The sequence below is a fragment of the Saimiri boliviensis genome, chromosome 2, assembly GCF_048565385.1.
Source record: "Saimiri boliviensis isolate mSaiBol1 chromosome 2, mSaiBol1.pri, whole genome shotgun sequence".
NCBI lineage: Eukaryota > Metazoa > Chordata > Mammalia > Primates > Cebidae > Saimiri > Saimiri boliviensis.
In genome coordinates, this window is record NC_133450.1 from 38,192,705 (window position 1) to 38,215,983 (window position 23,279).

The 23,279-nt window shown below is 35.4% G+C and overlaps 1 protein-coding gene across 7 annotated transcripts in view; it reads right to left on the reverse strand.

Moving 5' to 3' along the window:
* The window catches only part of FUT8 (fucosyltransferase 8), a 438,850-nt gene that overhangs the window by 192,449 nt on the left and 223,122 nt on the right, over positions 1 to 23,279 (reverse strand). Inside the window, exon 3 of one of the 7 annotated variants that reach the window (XM_074393114.1) lies at positions 5,175 to 5,213. The exons of the other annotated variants lie outside the window; for them this stretch is intronic. The gene's annotated coding sequence lies outside the window, so the exon portion shown is untranslated. The remainder of the gene's footprint in view (positions 1 to 5,174; positions 5,214 to 23,279) is intronic. 7 annotated transcript variants of the gene reach the window in all.

The window sequence follows — 23,279 nt, forward strand, 5'->3', positions numbered from 1 at the left end:
TTTACAGCTAAATATACAATTTCTGGAGATTTTATAGGTATATATCCCCAAAAACAAACAAAATTGTTTGAAACTTGATGCATCAGAATTCAAAGGACTGTGTGGTCTAAAAAATAAAATTTTTGTTTTAAAAGAATAATGATAACTTTTAACTAAGCAATGTTAACCTTTTTTAAAAATATCATCTAAAATGTTACTAAACAGAACTATAAACAGTTTTCAAACTGTGTATGGTTTGAAACTCCAATAACTACACTAAAATGATCTTGTGGAGGATAAAAAAATAAGGTTGCTATAACATTTCTAATAAAATGAGTTTGTTATGAGCAAACTATGAATGGAATAGAACATTCTGATTAGCCCATTAATTTTTCCTGATAAAAACAAGTTATTAAAATAAATTTAAAAAGTAGTAAGGCAGTAATAATTTAACATTCCCTACTAACCTGTGAAAACTAAAACTATTGACTAGATATAACCAGGAAACCCAAAGAACATATCTTCTCACCTCTAATTAAGAAAATAAGAAGTCATAATAAGCAAAGAAGTGTACAAAAATAAATCTTTAGAGCAAAAGCATAGTTCAACCTAATATTTATTAATAACTAAATCCAAATTAAGTACACAAAAAAGCTAAAAAAATTTTATTCTTTGACACTTAATTATGTAGACATACCTCAAAGTACCTCCAAAACAAAATTAAAATTATTAAACATATTCCTGCTACTACACATTTTTACATGTTACTATTCATTTTAAAACTATACCCTATGAGTGTTATAGGTAAATTTTAAAGGTAGGCTGGGCATGGTGACTCACACCTGTAATTCCAGCACTGGAAGGCTGAGACAGGCAGATTGCTTGAGCCCAGGAGTTTGAGATCAGCCTGGGCAACATGGCAAAATCCAGCCTCTATAAAAATTAGTCAGGTGTAGTGGTATGCACCTGTAGACTCAGCTACTTGGCAGGCTGAAGTGGGAGGATTACTTGAGCCCTGGTGGTGGAGGCTGGAGTGAGCCAAAATCATGCCACTGCACTCCAGCCTGGGTGAAAGAGCAAGACCCTATTTCGAAAAAATATTTAAAAAACAAAAAAAATAAATAATAAACATTAAAGGTAAATGTTGAGTGCTAAAAGTTAATTCTGGTTAACTGTATTTCTTTTAAAAAAATATAGAATTCTTTATTGACATGTTTTACATTTACAGGACAATGGACCATCAACCAGTAAATCTATTTATACATACAGATATTAAGTTTAAAAAAAGTTATTCAAAAATATATTTAAGTAGTTTTATTATTTTTAAATAGTAGCAAATGGTCATGGTAAAACAATCACAGAAGCACATAAAGAATAGAGCAAAGATCAATGAAAAACTTACCTCCTATAAGAATCATTCATAGTTATTTCTCCACAATATCTTGTGACATTTTATAAAAATATAAATAACTTACATTAAAGGAATCATTCCATACATCTTATTCAATAGCTTATTTTGTTTAATTCGACATTAGGTAAATTAGAGCATCTTTCAATTAGAGCATCTTTCTGTGTCAGCCAATATATATCTCATTATTTTTAAGGGCTCTTCTGTACTACATTTTCTATGTATTACCATAACTGACTTAACTATTTTCTGTATTAATAGTTTGTTTCCATTTTTTTAATGAATTATCTCTAATATGATGGTACAATCCACTTCCTCACTATAATGTTCCATACCCTAAATAATTCTCTGCAAAACAGACATTCATGTATTCAAATATTTAAAAGTGCCTATTACATGCTATTCACTATTCTAGACAACCTAAATTCCTTAAGTGTAGGAAATGAGTCTAATTTATCACTGCTATATTCCAGTACTTTTAGTGGAGTGTCTGATACACAGCAGATCTTCATTATATGCTGAATGAATGGATGGCCATCCTTGTTCGTTCATCTTTCTTCACTTCTGCAATTATCTCCTTTTTTAAGTTTTCATTTTTATGTGGATTCATAACCTTAGAAGAAACATTTTATTATGTGCAAGGCACCAACTCTACTAAATGTTTTATAAAAATGAAACCACAAGCCAGGCACAGTAGTTCATGCCTGTTATCCCAGAACTTTGGGAGGCTGAGGCAGCTAGCAGGTAGATCACTTGAGACAAGGAGTTTGAGACAAGCCCATGGCGATACCCCATCTCTACAAAAAAAACAAAAACAAAAATAAGCTGGGTATGGTGGCGCATATCTGCAATCCCAACTATTCAGATGGTGGAGGCACCAGATTCACTTGAACCCTCGAGGCAGACTGTAGTGAGCCAAGACCACTCTATCAGACAGATAGATAGATAGATAGATAGATAGATAGATAGATAGATAATAGATAGATAGATAGACAGACAGATATAGAAAAGTAAAATAAATAAAAATGAAGCCATAGTCCCTGCTCTTAAGAGGTTTACAGAATTCATCACACTAACAGGCTGAAGGCTAGGAGAAAGAAGTTTTATTTTTGGGGCCAGGACACCCTACAAGTAATGAGACTTTACCACTCACAATTCAAGCTCACTGTGAGGAGCCAAGTAGATTAATATGGAGGAAAAAAATAATACTACAGTATTAACTTTTAGAAGCTCTGCTTAGCTGTGTTTTTTAAAGTTCATCTTGAGCTTCAAAACATCATTCAAAGAAAATATGAATCTAAAATATATGTTTTCTTTTGGTCTCAGTGGAAATTAAGAGTAGGAGCACTCTCATGCTAGCATTCCAGTGTTAACCTTCAAAGGGTCCAGCTTGCTCACCCAGAAAAACCCTAAAAGTCCAATTAAACTGCAAAGTTATAACTGAATTCATAAAAGATTTATTTTGCTTTTCCAGGGAAAGTATTCTGAAAAAGGAGAAAAAAGAGCCGACTGAAACATACCAAAATGTTTCTATTTCAAAGTTTTAGCCTTTAAAATCACCACAAAGCAGATCTGCTGTGAAACCTTTAAGCATGCTGATTCTGTTTTCTTTCACTGGCAACACACAGGTACCAGAGGGATTAAATTAGAATCACAAAGCTGGAAAGAACCTTGAAACATGCATGTAGCTCCTTCTTATGTCTTTTATCTCATTTACACTTAAGCCAGTTTACATACATAAGAAATGTATCCACAACACAAAGTTACTCAGTTCAAGGTGGGAGTGGGGATAGGAGATGAGGTCAGAGTTAAGGTGACAGTTTGAGAGAAAGAATGTAAGTCACCTAAAGATAAGATCCATAGAGAAGACAGTTTAAAGAATGTCATGATCTCATTTCCATGCTGATACAATCACCCCAAAATTCATCCTGGAAGGTTAAATGCTATGCTTGAATGAAATATGCTTATTGATTATGGCCATGTATTCTGTTCAGGCTAACAGACAAAAATCTTGGCAAGAGAGGATGCTGGTTTGCATCAGAGCTTAGACATACAAAAAGTGTATACTACCAGGCTCTGTGTGTCTTTATAAACTACCCTATTACTGTTGTTAGACTGCAAATTCTTTAAAACAATAGTTTCATGATATTGTAACTCTTTATAACCCTACAATACTTATGATATACAAAGTATTCCATAAATATTAACTGATAACACTGAATATTCAGATATTTATCTAGCTCATTTAAGTAAAAACATTTAAACTAACAAAATTCTGTTAAAATATATAGAAAAAGATATTACCACACTCAGATACTTGCATACCAATGTTCATGACAGAATTATTCACAATAGCCAAAAAGTAGAAACAATATAAATGTCCACTGATAAATAAATGGATAAGTAAAATGTGGCATATACATATAATGAAATATTAATCAGCCTGAAATAGAACTGAAATTCTGATACATGCTACGATATGGATGAACCTTGAAAACATTATGCTAAATGCAATGAGCCAGTCCTAGAAGGGCATATTTTGTGTGGTTCCACTCATATGAGATATTTAGAATAGTCAAAATCATAGAGAAAACACAAAATAGTGATTGGGGAGATAATGAGTAATAGGGAGTTATTGTGTAATAGATACAGAGTTTCATTTCAGGATGATGAAAGCATTCTGGAGATGGATAGTGATGATGGTTGCATAACAATGTAACTGGATTTAATGCCACTAAACTGCTTGCTTAAAAATGAATAAATGGTAAATTCTGTTATGTATATTTTACCATATAACACATATTGGGGATGTATATTACTATGATATTATTTTAATAATCATTTCTCCAAATAATACTTTGTATGTTAAATGTAAAATCAGACTTCTAGCAGTCCTTAGCGTTAAATTATTAATAGTTACAAAAATACCCAGTTTTATATTCAAGTATCTGGTTTCCTGAAAAAACAAAAATACAAAAACAAACTTGAAAAATAAAGTTATTTTAATTTCAGCAATACTTTTAATGCATTTACTCTAACTCTGCAAACCCTTTGCCTATAACAAAAACACTTAAAGATAGCTATAATCAACATATCCATATGTCTTCCTTTAACATTACACACAAATTCAACCCCATTTTCTCAGCAGCAGATTGTCTGCACTTATTGATTTGCAACTAAGTTTTGATTTTATTTTCTCTTATCCTTTTCCTCAGAGTTAAGGACTATGCATGCAAAGACTATTCTCGGTGCAACATTTTCAGGATCAAATAAAGAGCTATTTTGGCTTTTGTTGCCATTGCTTTTGGTGTTTTAGTCATGGAGTCCTTGTCCATATTTGTGTCCTGAAAGGTATTGCCTAGGTTTTCTTCTAGGGTGTTTATGATGTTAGGTCTTACGTTTAAATCTTTAATCCAGTAAGATGGACTTTCTTTGGCTAAGATAAGACTCTCGAGAGAAAAAAATTAAGTGCCCATAGCAGGAACAAGGGTTTGGTCATACATACGTACATTTCTAACTACCAAAGGGTATGTTAACTGCCATAAAGTTTTCCTCATCTATTAGGTAGACATCTCTTCTACAGAAACACTGCCCAACTGACCTTGGTGGACTGCCTAATATAAGACAAATGGGATAACACTGCCTTGAGGGTCCTGCCAGCAGCACTGATAGGACAGGAGGCCAGCCTTACAAACATTCTTTCCTGGTAAAAGGTTACAGATAATAAGCCAGTTTCAGCCAGCTTGCAGAGAGTGCATACAAAATGTCTTCGTGCTCTATAGCTCACCTGTTGACATAAAGAGCCAAATTCCACTTCAGTTGTGCCCTGAAGAGAAGATGGGATGTATGTTATTTACATGTTAACTAACTGCACATGCACTAGACTTCCCTATATATATTCATAGGTATTCCTCAGGCAATTCACATTACATGATTAATATACATGTAAAACAAACCCTAAAAGGCTTTTTTTTTTTTTTTTTTTTTTTTTTTTTTGAGATGAAGTTTCGCTCTTGTTACCCAGGCTGGAGTGCAATGGCGCGATCTTGGCTCACCGCAACCTCCGCCTCCTGGGTTCAGGCAATTCTCCTGCCTCAGCCTCCTGAGTAGATAGGATTACAGGCACGAGCCATCATGCCCAGCTAATTTTTTGTATTTTTAGTAGAGACGGGGTTTCACCAAGTTGACCAGGATGGTCTCGATCTCTTGACCTTGTGATCCACCTGCCTCAGCCTCCCAAAGTGCTGGGATTACAGGCTTGAGCCACCGCGCCCAGCCAAAAGGCTTTTAAATACTGTTTACTCCCTTCTGTGAAGCACATGCCTTACAGTTCCACCAGAAGTTACTTTCCCTCATCTGCAGATTGTTACTCTGAAAAGAAAGTTTTCTCCTTTTTCCTTCCTCCACAGATCACATGGTCGTTTTATTAACACAAAAAAGAGAAGCTTGTTTGATTTGCTTTATTTATTTATTTTTTTAATATTCTACAGGGAATGGAACAATTTCACTGCATTAATTTTAAAAAGGAGATTTCCAACTTCTTAAGAAAATCATATCTATGTTGGTAATTCCTTGTAGGGCCACTATGAGTCTACCTGGCAGTTGTTTTTAAGACCCTGTTTTACACGACTGTCATTTCCTATCTTAACCACTCGAAGAAAGACTTTCCAATGCTTAAATAAAAGTCTTCAGTGGAAAGCTCCCAGGCAGCTAGGTATGTGAGAGAAGGCTGTGTTTCCCACAATTAACTCCTTTTTAGGATATTTCCTCTACAGCAGGGACTAAGACATGTATAAATGCCAACTAATGCACAGTATATCAAGGCTAGTTAATAAATGCCAAATAATAACAATCATACAGCACTTAGCATGCAAACAGATGTCAACCCAATATTAATCCACCAGGAAAACACTGTGAATGCTTTTTGTCAAAAGAAGAGCTTTGCAAAGAATCAGACAACCTCTTGAACCAGATGCAAGCAACCAAAACACGACTTCGAGTAAAACGGATGAAAGTTAAAGTTTAGAGAAAGAAGATGAAACACTTCTCCCCATGCTATCCAACATCCACACATTCCACTAATTTAAGCTCATGATTCTGCTCCCCACTAGCCTAGCTCTAAAGGAAAGAAAGAGGAGTAAGAAAAGGATTGGAATGGAAATTAAACATTATAATTTCAAACAAAGTATCAAACCTAAGTTACTTTCTTCTCTTCTTTAGAATGCTCAGCAATTTGTCATACAAAGTAAAGCCATGCACCACATCATGATGCTTTTAGTCAACAACGAATTGCATATATGAGTGGTCTCATAAAATTATAAATACCCAGCCACGCCCAAAGGCTTATGCCTATAATCCCAGCACTTTGGGAGGCCAAGACAGTGGATCTCTTGAGGCTAGGAGTTCAAGACCGGCCTAGACAACACAGTGAAACCCCATCTCTACTAAAAATACAATAGCCAGACATGGTGGTACACACCTGTAATCCCAGCTACCATTTGGGAGGCTGAGGCATGAGAGTTGCTTGAACAAGGAGGCGGAGGTTGCAGTGAGCCGAGATCGCACCACTACACTCCAGCCTGGGCAACAGAGTAAGACTGCCTCGAAAAATAAACATAACTAATACCATATTTTTACTGTATCTTTTCTATGTTTAGATATGTTTAGGTACACAAATACCACTGTGTTACAATTGCCTATAATATTTAGTACAGTAACATGCTGTACAAGCTTATAGCCTAGGAGCAATAGGCTATACCAGGCGTCCCCAAACTTTTTACACAAGGGGCCAGTTCACTGTACCTCAGACTGTTGGAGGGCCACCACATACTGTGCTCCTCTCACTGACCACCAATGAAAGAGGTGCCCCTTCCTGAAGTGTGGCGGGGGGCCGGATAAATGGCCTCAGGGGGCCGCATGCGCCTGGGCTATACCATATACCCAAGGTGTGTAGTAGGCTGTAACATCTAGGAAGACAGGAATGAAGGAAAGATAAATTGGAAGACCACAAAACCTCCAGAGAACAAATTATAAAATGGCAGAAGTAAGTCCTTGTTTGTCAATAGTAACACTGAGTATAAATGGACTAAACTCTCCAATCACAAGACACGGGATAGCTGAATGGATAAGAAAAAGAAGACTCATTAATTCTACTGCTTACAAGAAAAATGCTTCACCTATAAAGACACCTACAGATTGAAAATAAAGAAATGGAAAAAGATATTCCATGCCAATGGAAACCAAAACAGAGTAGGAGAAGCTATATTTTTATCGGACAAAAGAGATTTCAAGACAAAAACTATAAGAAGAGACAAAGAAGGTCACTATATAATGATAAAGATATCAATTCAACAAGAGGATATAAAAATTGCAAATATTTTAATATATATGCATCCAACAGTAGAACACCCAGATATATAAAGTAAATATTATTAGAGCTAAAAAGAGGAAGACTCCAATACAATAATAGCTGGAGACTTCTACACTCCACTTTCAGTACTGAACAGATCTTCCAGGCAGAGAATCAACAAAGAAATAGGCCAAATGGATCTAAAAGATATTTAAAGAATATTTCATCCAACACCTACAGAATACACATTCTTTTCTTCAGCACATGGGTCATTCTTAAGGATAAATCATATGTTAAGTTACAAAACAAGTCTTCAAACATTAAACAAAAAAACAAATAATATCAAACATCTTCTCTGATCACAATAAAATAAAACAAGAAATCAATAGCAAGAGGAATTTTGGAAACTATACAAATACATGGAAATTAAACGATATGTTCCTGAATGATGAGTGGGACAATGAAGAAATTAAGAAATTGAAAAATTTCTTGAAACACATGATGATGGAAATACAAAATACCAAAACCTATAGAATACAGCAAAAGCGGTGTTAAGAGGGAAGTTTATAGCTACAAGTGTCTACAGAAAAAAAAAAGGAAGAAAAACTTTAAGTAAACAAGTTAACAATGCATCTTAGGGACTAAAATAGCAAGAGGAAAACAAACCCGAAAGTAGTAGAAGAAAAGAAATAATAAAGATGAGAGCAGAAATACATGAAATTGAAATAAAGATGAATAAAAAAGTTGTTTGTTGGAAAAGTTAAACAAAACAGATAAACCTTAACCCAGACTAAGAAAAAAAGAGAGAAGATCAAAATAAATCAAAGATGACAGAGGAGACACTACAACTGATACCACAGAAATCTGAAGAATCATTAGCGGCTACTATTAGCAACTATATGCCAGTAAATTGGAAGACGCAGAAGAAATGGACAAATTCCTAGACACATACAACCTACAAAGATTGAACACGAACAAGACTGAAATGAAGAAATCCAAAATCCAAACAGTTCAATAACAAATAATAAAATTGAAGCCACAATTAAAAGTCTGACAGTAAAGAAAAGCCTATGACCCAATGGTTTCACTGTTGAATTCTACCAAACATTTAAAGAAGAACTAATACCAATCCTACTCAAACTATTCCAAATAAAAAGGGGCTGGGGGAATACATACAAACTCATCCTTTAATGCCAGTGTTATTCTGGTACCGAAAACATAAAAAGATGCATCAAAAGAAGAAAACTATGGGCCAACGTTCCTAATGAATATTCATACAAAAATCCATACAAAATACTACCAAATTGAACTCAACAACACATTAAAAAGATCATTCATCATGATCAAGTGAGATTTATCTCTGGGACACCAGAATGGTTCAACACATATAAATCAATCAAAGTGATATATCATATCAACAAAATGAAGGACAAAAACTATAAAATCATTTCAATTAATGTTGAAAAAAGATTTATTAAAATTCAACATCCCTTCATAATAACAACCTCAAAAACCTGAGTAGAAGAAACATACGTCAACATAATAAAAGCCATAAACAACAGCCCACAACTAGTATCACACTGAATGGGGGCAAACTGAACGCCTGTCTTTTTACAATCTGGAGCACAACAAAGATGCCCACTTTCACTACTGTTATTCAACATAGTACTGGGAGTCCTAGCTAGAGCAATTGACAAGAGAAAGATATAAAGGGCACCCAAATTGTGAAGGAAGAAGTCAAATTATCCTTGTTTGCAGGTGATAAGATCTTGTATTTGGAAAAACCTAAAAAATCCACCAAAAAACTATCAGAACTGATACTATTAAGAACTGATAAATTCTGTAAAGTTGCAGGATACAAAATCAACATAAAAAATACGTAACATTTCTATATGTGGAATGTGTACAAACTGAAAAATAAATTTTAAAAGTAGTCCCATTTACAATAGCCACCAAAACAAACAAATAAATAAATAAATAAATGCCTAGGAATTAGCCAAACAAGGGAAAGATCTCTGTAACAGAAACTACACTATTACTGATGAAAGAAATTGAAGAGGACACCAAAAAATGAAAAGATATTCCATATTTATAGATTGGAAGAATCAATATTGTTAAAATGTCCACACTACTCAAAGCAAGCTATAGATTCAATGTAATGCCTATCAAAATACCAGACATTCTTTACAAAGATACAAAAAAATAATAATCCTAAAATTTATAGGGAATCACAAAAGATCAGAATAACCAAAGCTATCCCAAGTGGAAAGAAACAAACTAGAGGAATCACATTAACAGACTTCAAATTATATTACAGAGCTCTATATAGTAAGCAAAACAACATGATACTGGCATAAAACCAGATACACGGACCAATAGAACAGTGAACCCAGAAAAAAATCCACACACCTACAGTGAACTCATTTTACACAAAGGTGCCAAAAATATACGTGGCAGAAAAGACAGCTTCTTCAATAAATGGTGCTTAGAAACTGTATATCCATATCCAGAAGAATGAAACTAGACTCTTATCTCTCACTATACACAAAAATAAAATCAATATATTGATGAAAGACAAAAATGTAAGACCTCAAACTGTAAAATGACTGAAAGAAAAAGCTGGAAAAAGTCACCAGGATATCAGTCTGGACAAAGATTTCTTAAGTAATACCCCACAAGCACAGGCAACCAAAGTAAAAATGGACAAACGGGATCACATCAAGTTAAAAAGCTTCTGCACAGCAAAGGAAACAATCAAAAAAGTGAAAAGACAACCTACAGAATAGGAGAAAATATTTGCAAACTACCCATCTGACAAGGGATTAATAACCAGAATATAAAAGAAGCTCAGCCAGACACGGTGGCTCACGCCTGTAATCCCAGTACTTTGGGAGGCCAAGGTTGGGGGTAACACCTGAGGTCAGGAGTTCAAGACCAGCCTGGCTAACATGGCGAAACCCCATCTCTACTAAAAACACAAAAATTAGTTGGGTGTGGTGGTGGGCGCCTGTAATCCCAGCTACTTGGGAGGCTGCGACAGGATAATGGCTTGAACCTGGGAGACAGAGGTTGCAGTGGGCCGAAATCGCCCCACTGCACTCCAGCATGGGCAACAAGAGGGAAACTCTGTCTCAAACAAACGAACAACAACAAAAAAACTCAAACAACTCTACAGGAAGAAATTAATAATCCAATTAAAAAACGGGCAAAAGATCTGAATAGACTTTCTAAAAAAAAAAAAAGAAACAAAAAAAAAAACAAATAGCAAACACACATATGAAAAAGTGCTCAACCTCACTGATCATCAGAGAAATGTAAATCAAAACTAAAACGAGTATCATCTTACTCCAGTTAAAATGGCTTTTACCCAAAAGACAGGCAATAATCAATGCTGGTGAAGATGTGGAAAAAAGGGAACCCTCATACGTTGTTGTGGGAATGTAAATTTAGTACAACCATTATAAAGAACAGTTTGGACATTCCTTAAAAAACTAAAAATTGAGCTACCATATGATCCAGCCATCTCACTCCTAGGTATATACCCCACAAAAAGGAAATCAATGTATCAAAGAGGTAACTGCACTCCCATGGCTACTGTGAACATGGCACTGTTCACAATAGCCAAGATTTGAAAGCAACCTAAGTGTCCATTACCAGATGAATGAACAAAGAAAATGTGGTACATATACACAATGAAGTACTATTCAGTCATAAAAGAGAATGAGATCCTGTCATCTGCAACATGGATGGAACCGGAGGTCATTACGTTAAGTGAAATAAGCCAGGCAAAGAATGACAAGCATCTCATGTTCTTACTTATTTGTGGGAACAAAAATCAAAATAATTGAACCATGGAGAAAGTGTAGAAGGATGCTCACCAGAGGCTGGGAAAAGTACTGGTGGGATGACAGAGAGGAAGGGATGATTAATCGGTACAAAAAATATAGAATGAGTGAATAAGACCTAGTATTTGACAGCTTAACCAGGTGTCTACAATCAATAATAATTTAATTGTACATTTTAAAATAACTAAGAGTATATTTGGATTGTTTGTAACACAAAGGATAAATGCTTGAGTGGAGGGATGCATTGTCCATGATGTGATTTTTACACATTGCATGCCTGTATCAAAACTTCTCATGTATCCCATAAATACATATACCTGCTATGTAACCATGAAAATTAAAAATAAAATTTTTTTGAAAAATCAGTAAGTACTACAACTCACTGGTTGTCTTACTGTTCAATTTTCAAAATAACGTATCCTGATTATTAAAATAGCATTATCATACCTTCAATGCAAATTTTATAGTTCTTCCTCTAAAGGAAAAAAAAAAAAACAGTAGAAAGCTAAATTTTTGTGTGAAATTTTGACATTTGGATGCCAATCCCTAATATTTGCTATCATCATGAAATTAACCTTTAACAAAATTAATTTCCTTAGAAAATCAGTCAACTGTATAGTGTTCTTTGCTGCTTTTTTATAGCAAGAAATACAGCTAAATTGTCTTTTAAATCATATTGAAAAGTGGCTTATTACTTTTTATATTGCTGGTTTAACTTTTATTCCATTGACTTTTAACTTACTTAACCAAAATCATACCAATTAAAATTTAAAGTAAACAAAGTATCTCATTCACCTTAAGAAATCTGAAAGAACCATTACAAAATAAGCGTCCAAACTTAGCAGACCTGAAGGAACATATTAGCAATATCCTCACTTTACAGCTAGGTAAATTTTATTACTACTTCCACATCTGTGGTGCATTATGTACAACAGTCACCTCTGAACAATCTACACACTGAACATACTATGGACTATTACAAAATTAGTAGCTAGGGTAACATGTTATGGAATTATTAGTAATTTTGTTATCCAACCAGAGGATAGCTACAGAGTTGGACGAATAAATTTTCCTAGGAAGATAATAAGGAATTAGGGTGTGATACATGGAAGAACTGGAGATGGTCACAAAAAGAAAAGGCAAAAGTAGCAAAATTATATAAAATTTATAAAATCTAGGAATATTATATAAGAGTTATAAAATCTAGGAGAATTATATAAGGTTTATAAAATCTAGGATATTAAATCTCCTAGAAAAGAAATAATGTATCAAAAAAAAAAGTCAAATAAGAATGACTTTTTTTTTTTTTTCTTTTTCTAACCTCATAGGGTTGTGGTGGGGATTTAACTGAGTTAAAATTTGGAAAACCATCTGGCACAGTGGCTCGTGCCTGTAATCACACCACTTTGGAGGCCAAGGCCAGCAAATCATTTGATCTTAGGAGTTCGAGACCAGCCTGGGCAACACGGCGAGATCCTTGTCTCTATAAAATACTTCAAAATTAGCCAGCTGGTGATGCACCCTGTAGTCCCAACTACTCAGGAGGCTGAGGATGGAGGATTGCTTGAGCCCAGGAGTTTCTTCAATCTGGCAAAGCAAGACCCTGTAATCCCAGTGCTTTGGGAGGCCAAGGTGGGAGGGCCAGGAATTTGAGACCAGCCATAGCTTGTGAAAGACAGAAAATACAATAAAAGTTCCACTCTTAATTTTCTAATACAAAATATATTCCTGAGACCTCACATTCCTGAAACTCCAAAAAAAGTCTAAATAAAACTGAGATGTAGGCTGGGAGTGGTGGCTCACGTCTGTCCAACATGAAAACACCATCTCCACTAAAAATACAAAAATTAGCTGGGAGTGGTAGTGTGTGCCTGTAATTCAAGCTACTCCAGAGGCTGAGGCAGAAGAATCCCTTGAATCAGGGAGTCAGAGGTTGCAGTGAGCCAAGATTGCGCCACTGCACTCCAGCCTGGCGACACAGAGAGACACTGTCTCAAAAAAACAAAAAACAACAAACAAACAAAAAAAACCAAAAAACTGAGATGTAGTGCTTGACATAGCACATGCTAAAGTAACAGCCAACAAAATTGATTCAATTATGTCACTTTCTAAGATATTAAAAAAAAAATCAGAAAAAAACGAAGACAAGTCATGTCAAGTGGTTATACATGTAAAAATAAATGATTCAGATAATAATGGATAGTTATATGCGACAGGATAGCTTAGCACATGGAACACAGAATCCAGCCCTACTCCCCCAAAAAATGTCATATGACTTTGAGAAAGCCATTGTATCATCTCTAAAGCTGAAATAATGTAGTCTGTAGAATCCTTTGAGGAAAAGTGATACTTCACCATCAAGTAATACAATGTTTTCTTTCTATTTTGTTTTTTTTTTTTTTGACGGAGTTTCGCTCTTGTTGCCCAGACTGGCATGCAAAGGCATGATCTTGGCTCACTGCCACCTCTGCCTCCCAGGTTCAAGTGATTCACCTGCACAGTGGCTCATACCTTTAATCCCAGCACTTTGGGAGGCCAAGACGAGCATATAACCTGAGGTCAGGAGTTCTAGACCAGCCTGTCCAACAAGGTGAAACCCTATCTCTACTAAAAATACAAAAAAGATTAGCTGGGCATGGAGGCAGGCTCCTGGAATCTCAGCTACTCAGGAGGCTGAGGCAGGAGAATAATACAATGTTTTCTGAATGATAAGACACTATGGAAAGAGAATAGGGTTCCTGGCTTTTAAAAAGAGAAAAATGTATTAACAAACTTCTTTCAATACGTAAAAAAAAAAAAAATTTACCTTCCTTCCCCTAGAACATAAGAAGCTGACAAAACCACATGACAATTACAAAGAGAGGTATTATTGTTTGAATCTGGGTCACTAAAATTATTAGCTGTTCAAATGAGACAAAAGAAAGGGGAAATATGAATTATCTAGAAGTCTACATTTTCTTTGTTGTTAATGTGAACCATATCTCACACAAAACCATCCAAATAAGACACATATCCCTAAGATTGAGTCTCCAGGGATAGGTCCTTTAAAGCAGAAATTTAAACTTTTTGAATGTATAAACAAATTATTTAAACAATTCCTGTTCACCAATGTCAACAAATTTAGCTAAAAAAAAAAAAAAAAAAAAAAAAAAAAAAAAAAAATTAATCCTTACAGTTAACATCTTACTTAATTTTTTCCTAAAAAAAAACATGAAAGTTCAACTGATACAAAAAAGTCTCACAGTTTTAAAGAAGGGGGTATAGGTGGGAGAGGCAAGAAATTCCAACAGTTTCAAGGACAAAAAGCATGTCCCACAACAGAACATATTTACAATTCTTCATCTTGAATTCAACTAACATCCAACTGCAGCAATCAGCCAAGCTTGGCAAATTAAAATAACAGTAATTTTGACAGATTATCTTCTATAAATATTCAAATACAAACGTTTGTGTTCATGTAAAGGTCTCCATATGCCAATCAAAATGCTTTGTTAGGGATCCTAACATTGAGCTGTTTTTTTTCCCACCCATCTGTAGGAATCCCCTGAATCCTTAACTTTCAAGTTAACTCCCTCACCCCAACTAATTAAGGGGCACATTATGTCTACTCGCAGCCTGAATTAAAAACTTAAGGATAACATTCACGTAAGTATGAACGGACAAAAGGAACCCAGAACCTTTCAAAATCTAGGCTGTAAATACAGAAGAAAAGACCAAGGAAAGGAGGGAGAGAAGGCCAGAGAGTGGTCCTTGAAGGATGGCAACCAAACAAAAGATTATTTTTCTATTTGTATTAGCAGATAAAAATCACTTTACTTTTAGTAAAGTAAAATCTAGATGTAAAGAGTAATTAACAATTTCATAAATTTGGGGTCTATTCAAAGTTTCATTAAGAAAGACTACCATTTATTTGGCTCAAGGTAACACTCTATGTTTTGACAACAAGTTTAAACTGTCAAAAGTAGAGAAAAGCAATCAGTATGAAACTCACATTTTTGAAATCTACAGATGCCCTATCATCAGGAACAACTAATAAATAAGAGTAATAATGACTTTAATGAAAGCAAATTATCTGATGTACGAATTTGTTAATTATTCTAGCCTATCCTCAATTACTCAGTTTCCCTTAAACATGTACACAATTACCAAGCAGCCTCATGCCTTTCAGGAAAATAACAAGTAATAGGCATGTTTCTGCCTTCAGGGCAGCATTATGTTATAGAAGACAATTTAACCTATTCAGAAGCATATACTTCTCTGATCCTACCTGGAAAGAAACAGCTATAAATAGATCTACTAAAATTGCTCAAAATACTTCTAGACAGGCAGGCTTACTTTATGATCACTCACCACTCAGCCATCCAAGTCCAGCACTGGATCTAAGCCAAACCAGTAGTTCTCAAGGGAGGGAAGGGAGGAAAAAAGTCTGGTTTAGGGGATCAGTAGCTTCATCCTCTTCTGGGAGCTTGTTAGAAATGCACAATATCAGGTCCTACCCATGGACACATTGAATCAGAATCAGTATTTTAGCAAGATCCTCCAAGGGCAGGGCAGCGAAAGGGAGCGGGGGGAGAGGAAGGTGGTGGGGAGGGGAAGGAGGGGGAAGGGAAGGGAAGAGGAAGGGGATGAGGAAAGGGAGGAGGGAGGAGAAGGGTGAGGGGAGGGAAAGGGAGAGGAGGGGGGAGGGGAAGGGGAGGGGGAAGAGGGAGGGGAGGGGGAGGGGAGGGGAAGGGGAGGGGAAGGGGAGGGGAAGGTGAAGGGGAGGGGAAGGGGGAGGGAGGGGAAGGGAAGGGAAGAGGGAGGGAGGGAAAGAGGGAGGGGAAGGGGGAGGGGAAGGAAGAGGGGAAGGGGAAGTGGGAGGGGAAGAGGGAGAATGCAGTACATGCTTTTTCCAGTAGCACTGCCCCAGCATAGGTCTTTCACCCCAGGAGTAGCAGTGACAGCCACCAGCTTTTACTGGCACTCCCAGAGATTCCCCTCAGACATAACAACAGCTATCAGGAAGTACCCCCTCCAGAGGTTTTGAACCCCAATTCTATGAGATCCCAACTCCCAAGTTCTTTTTTTTTCCTCCACCATATGAATATTGGATGATTCCCACAAATACAGTCTCTGTGCTACCCCCAGTATTCTGTTTGCTTTTTCAGCCCTCCAACACCTGTACAATCCATTCCCTATATTAAATTTTCTGGGTTGAAATTTTCATTTTTGTTTGTAATTCTGTAGAGACAGGACTTACTATGTTACCCAGACTGCTCTCAAACTCCTGGCCTCAAGAAATCCTCCTGCCTTGAGTATTTAGTGTGCACTGTTTTTCTGACCTGATCCTAATTGAGCCATCAAAGCTAGATGGAATAAAATTCAACATGATCCTGATCACTTTGGAAAACGGTCTTCCCAAAACATGATAGTCCATAAGAATTTACTGCCTCTCCTCCAAAATGAAAAATGAATACAAAAAACACAGTTGAGGAAGGAAGAAGAAAAAACACAACCTAAGAAAGCAATATACTGAAACAAATATCACAGTATAAAACACATTTTAACCCTGAAAAACATAAAGAAAAGGCAAATAAAAAGTCTGAAACAAATACAAGTTTTCAGCTTTAATGAAAATTACAGATTTTTAGTTCTGGATTCTTCTGCCTCTACCATTGTTCAGTTTTGCTACAGCAGTTTTATCTAGTTTGGGTTATTACACTTTAAGGAAGCTATTGATAAATTAGGTAAAGTCCAGAGAAGATTACACAGATGGTGAAGGGGGATAAGAAACAGGATCCATAAAGGAAGTTCAGCAGTTAGTTAAGTCTTTTAGTCTAGTGAAAAGAAAACTTCTGGCCCACATATTAACTGCCTCCCAGTTTAAGAGTTCTAACCAGCGTCCACCATCATCTCTACAGAGGAAATGAGCTTAAAATGGAAGACAACAAAGTAAGTCAAGACATAAAATGTAGCCTCTTAGCTTATGACTCTTTTTCAGATAGCTACAGTGGTAGCTCTTAATGCTGGTTTCACCAGAGAAAGACCCAGGATATTTTTCCTTAAAAAAAAAAAAAAAAATGACGATGATGCCCAGAACCCCAAAGCCAAAGATCTGATTTAACTGGTATGACATAGAGCACAGGCATAAAGAACAGAAAATACCCAAATGTTTATAATATACTGAAAGCAGGAATGAGAACCACTTAATGGAACACTGCATAACTGTGCTACTGAAAGTATGTTGTAAGGATGAGCTACATCCGGATTACCAACAGGAGCTTGTTGGAAAGGCAACATCTCATCCTATTCCAAAAATTACTGAGTAAGAATTTACACATTATTATGATCCCTACACAATCCTATATGCATTAAAGTTTGAAAAACATTGTTCTATAACAGTTTGAAAGGGGCATGAGTGTGTGTGAGAGACAAATACTAACCTAAAAGTAACTAAACTGAATTTTTCTGAACTTTAAAATATAAAATTTTTTTACCCTAAAGTAGTTTACTAAGAATACTATTTTAGAGAGTGAATAATAATAATTATAACTAATTATTCAACACATATTTTTTGCAAGCATTATTGTCTTTTTTTTTTTTCTTTTTTTTTTGAGACAGGGTCTTGCTGTGTTGCTCAGGCTGGAATCCCATGGTACAATCATAGCTCACTGCAGCCTAGATGGACCTCCTGGACTCAAGCAATCCTCTTGCCTCAGCCACCCACATAGCTGAGACTATAGGCACACAGCACCACACCAGCCTAAATTTTTCCTTTTTTGTACATACAATGCCTTGCTATGTTGCTCAGGCTGATCTTGAGCCTAGGATTACTAGGCTCAAGTACTCCTCCCACCTCAGCCTCCTAAAGTGTTGGGATTACAGGCATGAGCCACTATACCCAGCCCATTCTTTTTTACAAACTGATTTAATCCTCAACACGTATAAAGTAGGTATTTATTAATAATTAGTTATGGCAAAATGAGATATTAAATAATTTGCCCCATGTACTACTAAAAAAAAAAAAAGTGGTAAACCTGAGACTTAAGCTGTAGTCTAAGGCCTATACTTAATCACAAAATAATACTAGTTTATCAATACCATCCCCAAACATTCTGAAGTCATTTAGAAGAAATATATAATTACTGGTAATGAAAATGCTGTAAAAACAAAGAAAAAATTAGTGTGCTCTTCTCTGGTTAAAAAAATTCAGCCAGGTATGGTGGTGTGTGTCTGTAGTTCCAGCTACTTGGAAGGCTGAGGCAGGAGAATGACTTGAGCCTAGGAGTTTGAGACCAGGCTGGGCAACATAGTGAGATCCCTGCCTCTTAAAGAAAAATTTTTGGTAATAACCACTGTTATTTATATTTGAGAAATAAGTAAAACCCTATGTTGGGAGATACATTCTTCCCCAATGCCTCCTTAAAACATCCCCACAACTGTTCTACTTCTACAACCATTACCACCACTACAATCCTCAGAAAAATCATGTACATGAAGTTATAATTATTTTTCACAATGAAAGAGGCATGACATAAACTTAGTCTGATTTTCCTCCTCTTCTGTATCCCATTGCTTCCAACCTCTGAAAAAGTCTACTGTTTCCATCTGTTACTATACAAGCAAAAATTCCTATTTCAGTAAGACCCAAATGCTACTTCTGAAAACATTGAGGAAAACTTCTAAAGAGGTCAGACAGAGGCTGTCAGTAAAAAGCCTACTAGAAGTTTTAACAATTCATTGAATTCTAAATAGCATGAAAGAACAGTCAAAATTCTCAAAGATAAATAACATTATACTGGCAGATAGTTTAAAATATGCAAAATTATATTCTATGAGTATTTAAAGCAGAGCATTACTAAGATATTTTAGTTTCACTCAATACAAGCATATTCCTTAAAAAAAAAAAAGCATACAATATCTTTTTCATTAACATAAAACAAACCCTGGTGACCTAGTTTCTGATAATGAACAAAACTACACATATTAAAAATACAGTTGCTTAACCCATAGGCATTATTAAAGTGGATACTGGAGCCAAAAAGACTTGAGGGCTAAAGATACCAATGCAAAGACTCACTAAAATACAGTCTTCCAAACTCCTAAGTTTAAAACTATGACTTGAAGCAATTTATTGGTTCCTTTGAGTAAAATTTTACTTGAAGAATCTAAAAAAGATAAGGTAATGTGAAGCACTGTAGGTATGTAACTTGATTTCCTAAAAAGTAGAGTGAGACTTCCCAGGAAAGCAAAGATATAATTCAAAAGAATAGACGGATAAAATCCAAAGACTGTTCTTAGGGTACAAAGCAATAGTTGAAAACACAGAGGCTGAGCATTCCAGATTATTCTTTCATTAAATAATATGACTAATAACCTGACCAAAATTCTTTGAAAATTTTTATCAGCTTTTCATTACTCGTATTAGTTATATAAATTATTTGTAGTTATGTTTTTCTTCTAGTTAGCAGCAGAAAATCACTCTCTTTTCCTCTTCGCCTAGCTTCATAACAGCACATTTTCAATCTGCCTTCCTTTCCCACCCTATCCGGAGACTATACATTGAGTAAAATACGATATATTTTACAGTAAACTGAGACTATTTTGCTCATAGTCTCAACAATTATTTTGTTTCAATAACTGAATAAAATGATATATCCATTTTAAAATACTACAAATAAGTAAATTAGTTGTATTTTATAAATTTTAATATTTATGACCTAATATTTATAATACTTTAATAGTTACTAAACATCAGCTGAATGAAATGTCATCATCCCTTAAACTCTTGTAACATAGAAAAATCACATATATATAAATATTTAAATGGAAAAAATTTACCACCTCTGTTACTGATAAAATGCAAAGATTTTACATCAAAGAAAAATAATTATTTAAAAATCATTAGAATCATTTTTTAATCATGAGAAAGAATAAATTAAAAAGATGATTCTCAAACTTCACAGATAATAGGAATTATGATTAAGCTTATAAAACTGCAGAGACTGTGCTCCATGGACAGAAATCCTGATTCAGACTCAAGAGTTTCAGACAACAAACACAAAACTCTACATTTTAACAAGCTTCCAAGGTAATTACCATGCAGATTATCCTTGAATCACATTCTAGTAAATATTTCACCTTCAAACCACTGTCAACTTCCAAACAGTCTTTCAGGTCTGATCAAAACACCCATTCCCATCTTTCATCTTAGGAGCATCAACTTCTGATAAAGAAGTCAACATATAGAAAAAATAATAGCGACTAGTTACTGGACATATATTGCTGTTGGCAATGAACTTTTACATACTCTATTATACACATAAAAATTAAATTATATACTGCATATAAAGTATGTAACACAGTATCTGGCTGGAATAAATAAATGCTCAATAAAAGGAGCTGCTATTATCCTTAATCTTCATCACAACCCTAGGAAGTGATTACCATTTTTTCCAATTTGCAGTTGAGGAAACTGAGGTCTAGTAACTTGCCCAAAGTCACAGGGATAGTTAAGGGTCACAGACAGAATTCAAGACAACCCATTTGACTCCAAAACCTGAACTCTTTAATCTAAGCCAACTTCCTGAAGCACCAGGGCAACAACAGCAGGTACAAAACCACTCCACAGTCATACTCCGAAGAAGAATTTTCTGAGTTATACCAGGAAAATCATGGCCAAAGCATGCTGTATTAGTCCATTCTCATACTGCTATAAAGAACTGCCGAAGATTGGGTAATTTATAAAGAAAAGAGGTTTAACTGACTCAAAGTTCTGCATGGCTGGGGAGGCCTCAGGAAATTTACAATCATGGCAGAAGGGGAAGAGGCATGTTTTACATGGTGGCAATAAGAGAGAGTGAGTATGTGAAGGAGAACTGTCAAACATACATAAAACCCCATCAGATCTCATGAGAACTCACTCACTCACTATCATGAGAGCAGCATGGGGACACCACCTCCATGATCCAATCACCTCCCACCAGGTCTCTCCCTTGACACGTAGGGATTATGGGGATTACAATTCAAGATGAGATTTGGGTGAGGAGACAAAGTCTAACCATATCTCATGCTGTTACAATGTTCCTATATGACTAAGAGTGAAAGAAAGGCAGTCATAGGACTATGATAGGCTGAGGTTGCTAAGAATAAACATTCTTAGCACTTGAGAATTACAAATTAGGTAATCTATGTAATAATAACTCTAAAGGGAATATGACTGAAAATATGTTAAAGGAATCTATCCTGAAATCACTCAGGATTAGCTGTTTAACTCATAGACAGTACAAACTCAGTCTTATGGTTCTCCACATCCAAGCAGCCTTGGGGGGCCAACTAAGAGACTTACTTCCTCCCTGCAAAATATAAACATAATTGTATTTACTTCAAAGTTCTCTATTTAACATATTTTTCCTACCTAGACAAATTTTCTAAAATCTAATCATGCTCCTAATGATTAATTTTTTTATGTCTAAATTTTTTATTTTTAAAACACTCTGTAACTTTCCTAAAAATGTCTGTTTCTCCCCTCATCTCAAGTTCCTACTGAATGGTTTTCTTTTTTCCAAGTGTATTTCTAACTAGTCTGCTCCCACCACCTATCCCCAAAATGATAAGCACTGGTTTCCAAAATCCCTCCTTACCCCTCCCTACTTGAACCAAGATACATTCACAAGAAGTAAAATACAACTAGTCATAGCAAAAAACATTACGTAATAACATTAGCATATCACTAAAATTACAAATTGAGAAAATGGAAAAATGATAAAAGTGTCTTCTATTCTGCTAAATTGTACAGAAAGCTTGTATTCTATCTCACTGGTATCTTTCAATAAGCAATACAAATCCTATGGCTGTTTAGTTTCTTAAACCCTACAAATAGCTCTCTAAGATTTTTAAAAATTAAATGCATTAGAATTAGGCTCTTAACCAAATAAAATATGATACATAGATAAAGAGCAATATACACATGGACCTTAGCCTGGAGGAACACATAACCCCCATTTGTTCACACTCTCCTTAAAGGAAACCAAATCTCCAGTACTACTACATTCAAACCAGAGGTGATGATTCACTAGAGTGCTACCGCCAAGGAAGCACAGTGCTACAAGAAGAAGCCAAAGTGAAAACTCTGCTTGAGACCTGTTCACTTAATAGGTAAAAACAGGTATCTCAATAACCTAAATTTTCACAAAGAATACATAACTTTTTTTAACTTTCATAGTTAGAAAAGATTTGCTATAGTTTTTTTAAATGTGGTAAGTTTATTTAGTTTAATTTACTGTTAGTTTTCTTTTTTAAAGGAAAAAGCAAATTTTAGTAACTCCCACCTGAGGAATGAAACTATATTAAATGTCATAAAAAGAAAAAAACAGTAAGGTTGTAAAGGATTCCTGACAGAGACACAAAGTCCCTAAACCAACAAACACCATGTTTCACGCAAAGAACGAACTGTGTGCCTGCCTCTCCCACAGAGCTCTGTCTAGAGAAAACACACTGAGAAGTCTTTAGGTAAAACCAGAGTCCAGAACTATGAGAGCACAAATTCTAGAGTCTCTTGGAAATCCTTCTAACTATACAACACCCACAAAATCTCAATCTGCAGGAGGCCTAAATATTTGGTAAATCCACTTCCTTAAGCATAAAAAAATCTCGGGGGTGGGGGAGGTGGGGGAGATGGGCAACAAGGGGAGGGAGAGCATTATGACAAATACCTAAT